Genomic DNA, 9,312 nt, shown 5'->3' on the forward strand with positions numbered 1-9,312 from the left:
TGGGGCTGATGGAGCAGAGCTGATACCCACTGAGGGGCCGAGCCCCTGCCTGCAGCCATTCCCGCAGCATCGCCTCACAGGCTGTCAACGAGCCTTTCATCACAGCCCCTTCTGACATCAGCCTTTCCAAAACACCTGAGCTCCTTGTGGTCCCTGTGCTCATAACACTTGGAAGTGACAGCAGCTTCTGGTTCCAATTAACCCAGGGGCAGTTTGGGGACTATCTGATTGCATTGCAGTGGAGGGGTGAGGAGAAAGAGCCTTTCTGCGAAGCAGCGATTGAGTGTGTGAGTGAAGAACTTCTGAAAAAAGCAGATGGTTTCTCTCTTTCCTTCCTCCTTCTTTTCCAGGTCTTTTTTTTTTTTTTCCCTGAATTCCACGAAACAGACAACCCAACAGCACATTTTTCACCATCAAAGCTTTGCTGAAGGGAATTCTCCACTGCTATTTCATTTTTTCCTTATGTTCACAGATTGTAAAGCAAACGGCCTCTGGAGAGCAGGGAGGGCAGATCTGTCCCAGGGTGACAGTAGAGGACTGACCAACATCCTTGGGGCACAACAGGCTCTCCCTGGCAGCTGGCAGCCAGGGGAAGTGAGCACACATCTGCCTTGGGATGCTGGGTGACAAACATGGCACCACAGCTGGCAGCTGCTGGCACTGGAATCTGGGCCACAGGGATTTGCCAAGGTCCATGACCTCTGCCTTGGACACCTGCACAAGGCTAACAACTGTGAGCAGAAGCTGCAAGCAGCAGGGGAAAACAAGCACCAGTTCTTGGGCTGGCCCCACTAACTGATGCTCTCCTGGGAGGAGATGCACTCACAGGTCAGCAGAGGCAGGTCCCACCTGGAGCCTTCCTCCCACAGCCTTCCCACGGTCACACCACAGCCAGAGATCCCAAATATTATGTCTCTGGGAGAAACAGGGAGGGAGGAAGCTGTAATCCCGTGAAATCCCAGCCCACACTGTGCCAGTCCTTTAAATTACTCTCTCTCACATGCAACATGTTCAATGCCTGTTGAAAGAAAGGTGTTTGTTAAAGGAGGAGATGAAAATGGAAAATAAGCTTGAAGGGCACATGGGGTTGGAGGGTGCTGTCTTGTTAATCTGAGATCTGGTTTTTAAGACACCATTTTTAGACCTGGCAGTGCAGCTGATTGCTGCCTGCTGTGAAGCATGGTAGTGCTGGCATGCTGTGGAAGGTGCTCTTTGGAGAGGAGGAGTGAGGATTCAGCAAGGAGCACATGGCGGGACATGGCAGCTAGTTGTGCTTGGAGGGATGGAGGATACTCTGTTGGTTCTGTTCTCCTTCCACCAGTGACTTGGACACAAAAAGGGAGCATTTTCTTGCAAAATGTGCTTCCCCAGCCAGGAAAGTGAGATGTGGAGGCCAATGTGGGGCCGGGAGCTCCTGCCCAGTCCCCTGGCATTGGAAGGTGGCTGGACAACATGCTTGCTACACATGCATGGCTGAGTCAGAGGAAGAAAACATTAGAAGAGAATGGCAAAACTGCTGGCAAGACAAATGGGACTGAAATGACCACTGGGACCAAGAGGGTCCAGGGCAACTCCCAGCCAGAGCAGTCACAGTCAGAAAATAACCTCATTGCTCATTGAAACATGAGCCACACGTGAGAGGGACAAGCCAGCATGGACTGGCAGGGGCAGGCCTCCCTTCCTGCATCACCTCAGTCACCACTGCTCACACAGGAGCACAAGCCTGCTCCTTGCTGTAGGCTGGAGGAGGAGGCACTGGTGAGGAGCAGCCAGTCCCATGGGGTTTATCACTGGTATGTGTTGTGCTTGTCACCTCTGACATCAGCTCTGTGCCTTGAAGATGTCCTTTGCCTAAGGAAAAGCTGCTTCCAGGCTCCAGACCAGGACAATGAATGGCAGCGACCCTGGACTAGGATGTGGGAGCGCTGCAGGGATGGTGCCACCCCACGCTGTGATGCTGCTGGTAGTGCAGAGCCTGAGCCCTGAGCTGGGCCTGTCCCCACGTCCTGGGGCTCCAGAGTTGCTGACCCAAACTTGGCAGATTTTGGGTAAAACCAGGCTATCTTTGAAAGTGCTTCAGCTCCACTCCCTACATGTCATAGGGATGCCCAGTGAAAACAGGGCTACTTCTCCCTTTCTCCCTGCTGCACGCCAGGCACCCACCGGACCGGGAGTGGGGTCGGTGGGAAGAGGACAGGCGTGGGGCTCGCTGGCAGCCCGACAGAGCCTGGCTGGTGGGGCAGGAGGCAGCCCAGCCGGAGAGCTGCTGCTTTTCACACCCGTCAGGCTGGGAGCCGCCCGCTCCCAGCGCCTGCGAGGGTCAATTACCGCGATTACTTCAAGGAGTCAAACCGGCTGCCGGCAGCGCCGGGAAAATCTTTGTTTCCCGTTTGGCTTTGTCAAAGGGAAGGAAAGAAGTGCCTGGGCATGCGGCGGGGGGTGAAAGAGCCTCTGCTGCACGAAGGGCAAAAGTCAGAGGGCGGCTGGGTGTTTGCGGGGGAGGAGGCTGCCCGGGGACAGCTGCCCTGTTCTGCCAGTGCCACTGAGCAGCACTTGGGGCTTGGGCAGCTTCCAGCAGACTTGGTCACTCAGAAAGGGCCTATCAACAGCCCAGTGATTGTAGAGAGAAGCAAACCAGTTAGTGGTGGAGACAGCCTTCAAAAGTGAACGTGAAACCTTGGCAAGTTAAAAGTAAAGTCACAATAAAAGGAATTTAGAAGTCTGTGGAAGAACATGCAAAAGGTATTAAAACCTGAAAATAAACATATTTGCATAAATGCCAGGAGCAGGAAACCTGCCAACAAGCTGGTGCAGGTTGTGAATGATGAACAGAGCACCCAGGGAAGGCAAAGCCTCAGCAGAAAAGCTGAGTGGTGGCTTGAGAATGCTTAGACAGTGCCTGTCACCCTCCCTGCAGGGCTGTGCCAGGGGCCTGTCCCACAGCATGGGACTGCTGGAGATGTCTTCTAACAAAATGGGGGGCTACATGTGGCACACATGGGGGATGAGGCAATGCCGGCCCAGCTGGTGGTACCCAGCTTTTCCTGGCAGCCTAGGGCAGAGGGTGGGGAAGGAAACATGAGTTGCAGCCAGAGGGGCTCAGAGGATCTCACAGGCAATTTGGGAGAACTCATCTATAACAGATCTGGGTCAATGCAGCACTTAGGGGAGACTCAGCACCACCTTGCAGGAGGAAGCCATACCTCACAAATCAGCCAGGTCACCAAGTGTGGGGAGCAGAGCAATGTGCCGGTCATGGCGCAGTGACGCTTCCAAAATGTTTTGGTTCTTTTGCCTTGGCAGCTCTCCAAAAGGCCTGATGCCCAATGGGCTGAAGGGACATTCTCCTTGCATGGAAAAACAACTGGTTAAAAGACTTACAGACAGCAAAAGCTCACAGTATTAAACTTCAGGCTGGTAAAATGAAATTCAGTATTGATAAAAGCAAAGCAGCAACCCACAGAGAAGCAGCCCCCAATAGCCATGCAAAATGCTGATCCTCTCTTCAGTGATGCTCAGAAAGAGTCAGGACAGCAAGCATGATATATGATTAGGGAAAGAGGAGAGAACAACTAAATACTTTCTCTTTTGGAGTAGTATGTGCAGTGGTTTTTCTCAAAAAGGATGTTAGTGAAATAAAGAAATACTAAGAAATGCCTTAAGAATACTTGGGAATAGAGTTTGGAGGCATGGTGATAAAAGATCAGGAAAGATCACATGTCATGGTCACACAAGCTTGGAAAAGCTGAAAGAAGGTCATAAAGGTTCCAGGAGTCAGAGTAGGAGGTGGAGGGAGACCTGGCATCAAACTGGAACAGTGAAATCATGTTGAGAATATGTCCAAAACAAGGAGGAGGAAGCCTTTGCCTTCATCAGCACTGCTCAGGTGTGAAACCCTTGGCCACAGGCTGTAGTGGCAGCCAAAAGCACAAAGTGAGGAGAGCTGCACCCACTGATGCTGAGTCTGTCTGACACAAGTGCAAGCAGCTGAGACAGAGCTCACCCACACCCGAGCTCCTCTGCTCCCCCCAGTACCTGCCACATTCACAGCAGGGCCTGGGGCTCCTGCTGCTCTGCAAGCTGGCAATTCTTGGCCTGGGAAAAGGGTGAAAGAACCAGGATACGAGACCATAAGGCTGAGCTGAGCTCACAGAGGCACTTTCTGAGATGCAGAGGGTCAGGCAGAAAGCTGTGTCTTGGTGCTTTGTTTTCCATGTGCCGCACTAGCTTTGAGCTGCCAGCCAGAAATGCTGCCCTGCTACCTCCACTGTACAGCACCTTCACCCCTCCCTGACTTTTATGAGCAAGGATTGACCAAGATTTCCTCTGCCACGTTGACAAATACCTTGAGTCAGGAAGAAAAAGAGGCTGAACCTGTCTCTGCATTGCACAGTGGCATGATGTCGTAGGCTCATGCAATCACTGGTTTTGGTTGGAAGTAACCTTGAAGAGGTTCCAACTCCCCTGCCACCGGCAGGGATGCTGCCCACTAGATCAGGTTTCTCAAAGCCCCATCCAGCCTGACCTTCAACATCTCCAGAGATAGAGAAGTGTTGGGGGTGTCTGGACAGCAGCTGCTGGGTGCACAGCCTGGAGCTCCTGCAAGGAGAGGGATGCACCAGGGCAGCAGGACTCGTCTGTCAGGGCAGCACCTGGCCTTTGGCAAAGTGAGGGTTTTTTGGTGCAAAGCCATTTGCTGCCTATCTGGCTGGCCAGCCCTGCTGTGAGCCTGGAGCAGTGGCAAGAGAGCTTAGCACCTTCCACAGCTCCAAAATCCAGGCCCCCCAAGGTCCCTTGTGCCCGCAGCGAGCAGCCTGGCCAGCGCCCGTGCCCGGCACCCTGCCACCTGCCCCGGTGCTGCCACCCCGCACGCGAGGGCCGGGGGCAGGGGCTGGCCGCCGGCATCGTTCACCCTCCAGGGCGCGGGCCTGGGGTGGGATTTGTGGAGATTATGCCGGAGGAATTACAAAGGAACAGACTTTCCCACAGACGCTTCAATCGCTGCCCTGAGAAAGTGTGTGAGCTGAGGCAGGCCGCCTGCCTCACGGTGCTTTGGGGAGCACACAGGAACAGCGCACACGGTTTTTAATAATTAAGTAACTTTAATTGTCCTGGGAAAGCAGCGCTTGCCTTGGGGCACTCTGCGCAAACTCATAATTAATGTTACCAGGAGAGATTACGGGAAGGAGAACTGAGAAATGATTCACTTTTGCTTTTTAAGCCTCTCCGTGTTAAAGCTGTATTATCCCCTGGTTTAAAGCCTCATTTAGCTGTGAAGAAAGCCAGTGTGCTCACGGGGGGAGGTGGGGAGAGGCAGGCAAAGCACCCTGACAAATTACAAACAGCCGCGCCAGGCTCCACCACCAGCCCTGGCGGATGGGAGCCGGCGGCCAGCACAGCTGGGAGCATCCCGGGTGTGCAGAGCAGCAGCGAGGTGGAGAGCCCAGAGGAGTGAAGGATGCTCATCACCAGCCCTGCCCGAGGCTGGCATGTGTGTGTAATTCCCACGTGCACCTTCTGGCTTGAGGGCTCCAAAGGCAGCTGCCAGCACAGGAGTTGCCAGACAGTACTGGGACAAAGACTGGTCTCTCCCAGTATCCCCAGTGCACCAGAGGGCTAAATCCTGGGAAGCCTGAATTTGGCAAAGTGAGTGCTCCTCCTTGGAGTCAGAGGGTGACAAGCCCTTTGTAAATCTGAGTTATTGCAAGTAAATAAAATGGGCGTTTAGCACCCTAAACCTGGCAACACTCCTGTGCCACAACCTGCTCCCAACCCTCGAGGGAGCGGTGCTTTCCTGTGGCAGCACGTCACCATCTTAGCTGTGCAGCAAGCAGGACACGCGCGGCAAGGGCGGACAAAGTCCCTGTGTTGGGACATGCCTCAAGCATGTCCCCAGATGTCTCTGAGCCCCCCAGAGCTCCCAGCCCTCCTCCCCAGGCAGCTGCCTGCCCCTCTGGGTCTGCTGAGCAGGGGGGATTCATTCAGCTCAGCAGTAATGCTGATGCTGAGCCAAGCCCCACGGGGAGCCCCGTGGACAGGCACTGCCGGTGCTGCACAAAGAGGTGGGCAGTGAGGGAGGGATGCAAATCCTTCCCGGGGTGTGCGGCGCCGGGGATCCATGGTGCTTGCTGGCGCGTTTCACCCACTTTAAAACCAACAATCTATTGGACTGGAGCGCCTCTTTTCTTTCTTTTTTCCTTTTCTGTTTTTTTTTCCCTTCCGCCCAAAGCAAATCATTGGACTCACGCAGGACACAAGGTATTTTACTCTATAGAAATCCTTTTTTCAGGCAACTATGTCAAGAATGTTTTCATACTTTGGGCTGGATGGGAAAAAAAAGGGCTTAATCCCCTGAGATGGTTATTTCTCTGAAAACAGACATGCAAATGCTGGACTTGTCAAACCTTAAAATGTTTTCTTTATTCAGGGAATTACTGCCTGCCTGCTGAGCCCGGGTAATGCTGACAGGCTAAGCCCGGGGCCTTGGCAGCAGAGCATGCAGAGTGTGGGAAAGGGCGGCTGAGGCACGCGCCAGATAAGATCATACAATAAATGATACAGCCCTCCGGAGCACACGGCCACTTTCATATGCAAACAGCCTCCCTGTACACACACACACACACACACACACACACACACACACACACACACACGCACTCTGCCCTGGCAGGAGGCAGCACCTTGCTGCACGCCCGGGCAGACGCACCTGCACACGCACGCACAGGGCTGCAGGGCTGGCAGGATGCAGGGAGATGCACGGGGATGCAAGGCAGGTTTTGCTCAGCCCAGTGAGCATCCCAGGTGCTGGGGGAGGGGACATCTTCCCACTGACCCATGGCCTGGCCAAGCACGTTCCCCTGATTGTCCTCTCATGCCTCAGTAGTTGCATTTTGGTGCTGCTGGTGACCAGGTTCTTGCTGCACCTGGGGCATTGTGGCTTGGAGGCCCTACCGAAGCTCTGTGAGGAAAGGAAAGTCATCATCTAATAACTTGGTTACTCCTGTCTTCCACCTGTGGGGTAAAACCTGGAAACAGGACTCAAATGGCTTAGAAGATGACAAAGATGATCTAAAAGGCACAGGACTTTTAGTTGCATTCTTTTAGCTATTGTGTTGTTTCAGACCAAAGTGAGTCTTTTTGGTACACATTCCTGGGGCTCTGCAAAGCAGCCACATATTCAGCCCTCTGGCAGGGCTTCATTTCTAAAGAGAAGCAAAGAGCATGACCCCACTGATAGGAGCAGCAGGACTGATGGTGCCATACTCCTGCTGCCCATGGAGGCAGTGCCAGCTTCCTCCCAGGCATCCACAGAGCCCTCACTTGAGCCATTTTTGCTTTCTTTGCAGTGTGCAAACCTGATTCAGCTGGGAGACGGGCGGGCGGGAGGCCGGCGTGAGCCTCCCTCAAGCTCTAAGTGTGGCACCTGCACATTTATTTTAATGACGTGGTGCCTGGCAGAGCCACCGTCATGGGTCACAGTGCTGGTGGGTCACACAGCCAGCCACAGCTAATGACCCATGTGCTGGGGTGGGAACAATGGCTCTGAGCTACTGAGAGTGCAGCCAAAGCCACCGTAGGAGGGAGCTGCCACAGCAGCAGCAGCAGCATTTGGAGCCAAAATGGGCTCCCTCGGGGGGTCAGGTGCCACCCCAGAGCAGTGCTGGCACCAGCCCAGGCCCCCATGGGCTGTTGATGGCCACGGTCATCCTTTCCTGTCCTACCATGGCAGCATGTCCTGCTCTGACACCACCACCCACTGGTGGTAGGTTCTGCTGGGACATGTTTCGCAGGGTGCATCACTAAATCAATCTCATCGCAGTTCCTCCTAACCCGAGCTTAACTTTTGACATGGTTACAGTTGTATTTTTAGGGCATGCAGGAGCCTGAGTGCGGGGGCAGAAGGCTGCTGAGCACACGAGGGGTGGCAAAATAGGTGGTGGGTGATGGATGGCTGCCCTGTGCTCCTCCAGAGCCCTGCACACTCACAAATCACAGCTCCTCACTCCTCACGGCTCTCAAGGTAGCTGGGGAAGGGGGAGAGCCACGGTGGGGGGGTCCTGGCATCTTACTCCCGGCTTAATACGGTGCATTCACACAGATAATCTGTCAAGGAAAAAATGAGCCAACAAGCTATCTATTCTTGTCTGTGCTATTTTCCCATGTCAGAAACAGGCTGGGCTGAAAAATGTAGGTTTCTCCTTTCATCTTGCCTTTCAGAGCCCCTGAACAAGATGCCTTTCTTTGCCAGCACTCGCTGAGGAGATCTTGCCTCGAAGAGTAGAAAAAGGGGCTTTCTTTTTCTTTCTCTCTCTTTTTTTTTTTTTTTTTTTTTTTTTTTTAATATCTGTGCCCAGGCTGTGCCAGTAGCAGGGATGTAGAGTAGCTTTTATTTTCCTAGGGAAGGGAGGGTGCTGTGCTGATCTCCTCCTTGAGCTCCCACTGTTGTTACTGTTTCCACTAAGCTGAACTAGGGGGTGACAACAAATATTTCCCTTCCACATTTTATTTTTAACATGAAAAGAAATATCTGGGAAGGCAAAACTAACATTTCCCCAGGTGGGAGGCCCCAGTGAGCGAGAGACAAGTGATGAAATGCCGCTGCATCCTCCCCTGAGCTGTGTGATGCCCACACATCAGTGCTGGACGCTCAGAAACACCCATCCTTTCACGAGTGCCACCATCCTGCTGTGCCTCTCCCCTCCCTACCCACTGGGTCCAGCAGGGATGCATGTCCCTGCTAGCCAGGCATGCTGTGGTGCAGCCTCCTCTCCCCTCATCCATGGGGCTACAGGGAGCATGAGAGGCAGGCAGAGGTTCTGCACACCTCAAGTTTACAAGGTGGTGGCAATCCTTGCCCTCCTCTGGCCAGGCATCTTGGGCTCACATGCCCTTTTCATACAGTTGCTTTGGTCTAATAAAAGCAAGAAATGTGTTTTTATAGGCTTTGTGGTCTGTCTTTCATTAATCACATTTCTTTGCGTTCTTGTTGGTTTGTTCTACTTCAGTGACTGGCAGTGGCCACCAGCTCTCCAGCTGCGTAGGCTGTTCTGCTGGTGCTGGGGTGTGTTTGTTGATTTATGGAAGTGGTTTTCAAAAAATAATATTTGAAATGGCCAGGTAACAGCCAAGTGCAGAGAGAGGACATATCAGCAGCACTTGTATAACAGTGATCCAGTTATCTGGTTTCTTGTAAAAGCAAATAGCTTAAAGGGTCTTAGGCTGTTCTGCTTCCTTCACAATTTTGAGAATATTTTGAGAATTTTGAAAATGGTGGTCTTCTTTATTATGGTTTCCCTGACCTGGGGGTCACAT

This window comes from Motacilla alba, chromosome 9 (genome assembly GCF_015832195.1).
Source record: "Motacilla alba alba isolate MOTALB_02 chromosome 9, Motacilla_alba_V1.0_pri, whole genome shotgun sequence".
Classification (NCBI taxonomy): Eukaryota; Metazoa; Chordata; class Aves; order Passeriformes; family Motacillidae; genus Motacilla; species Motacilla alba.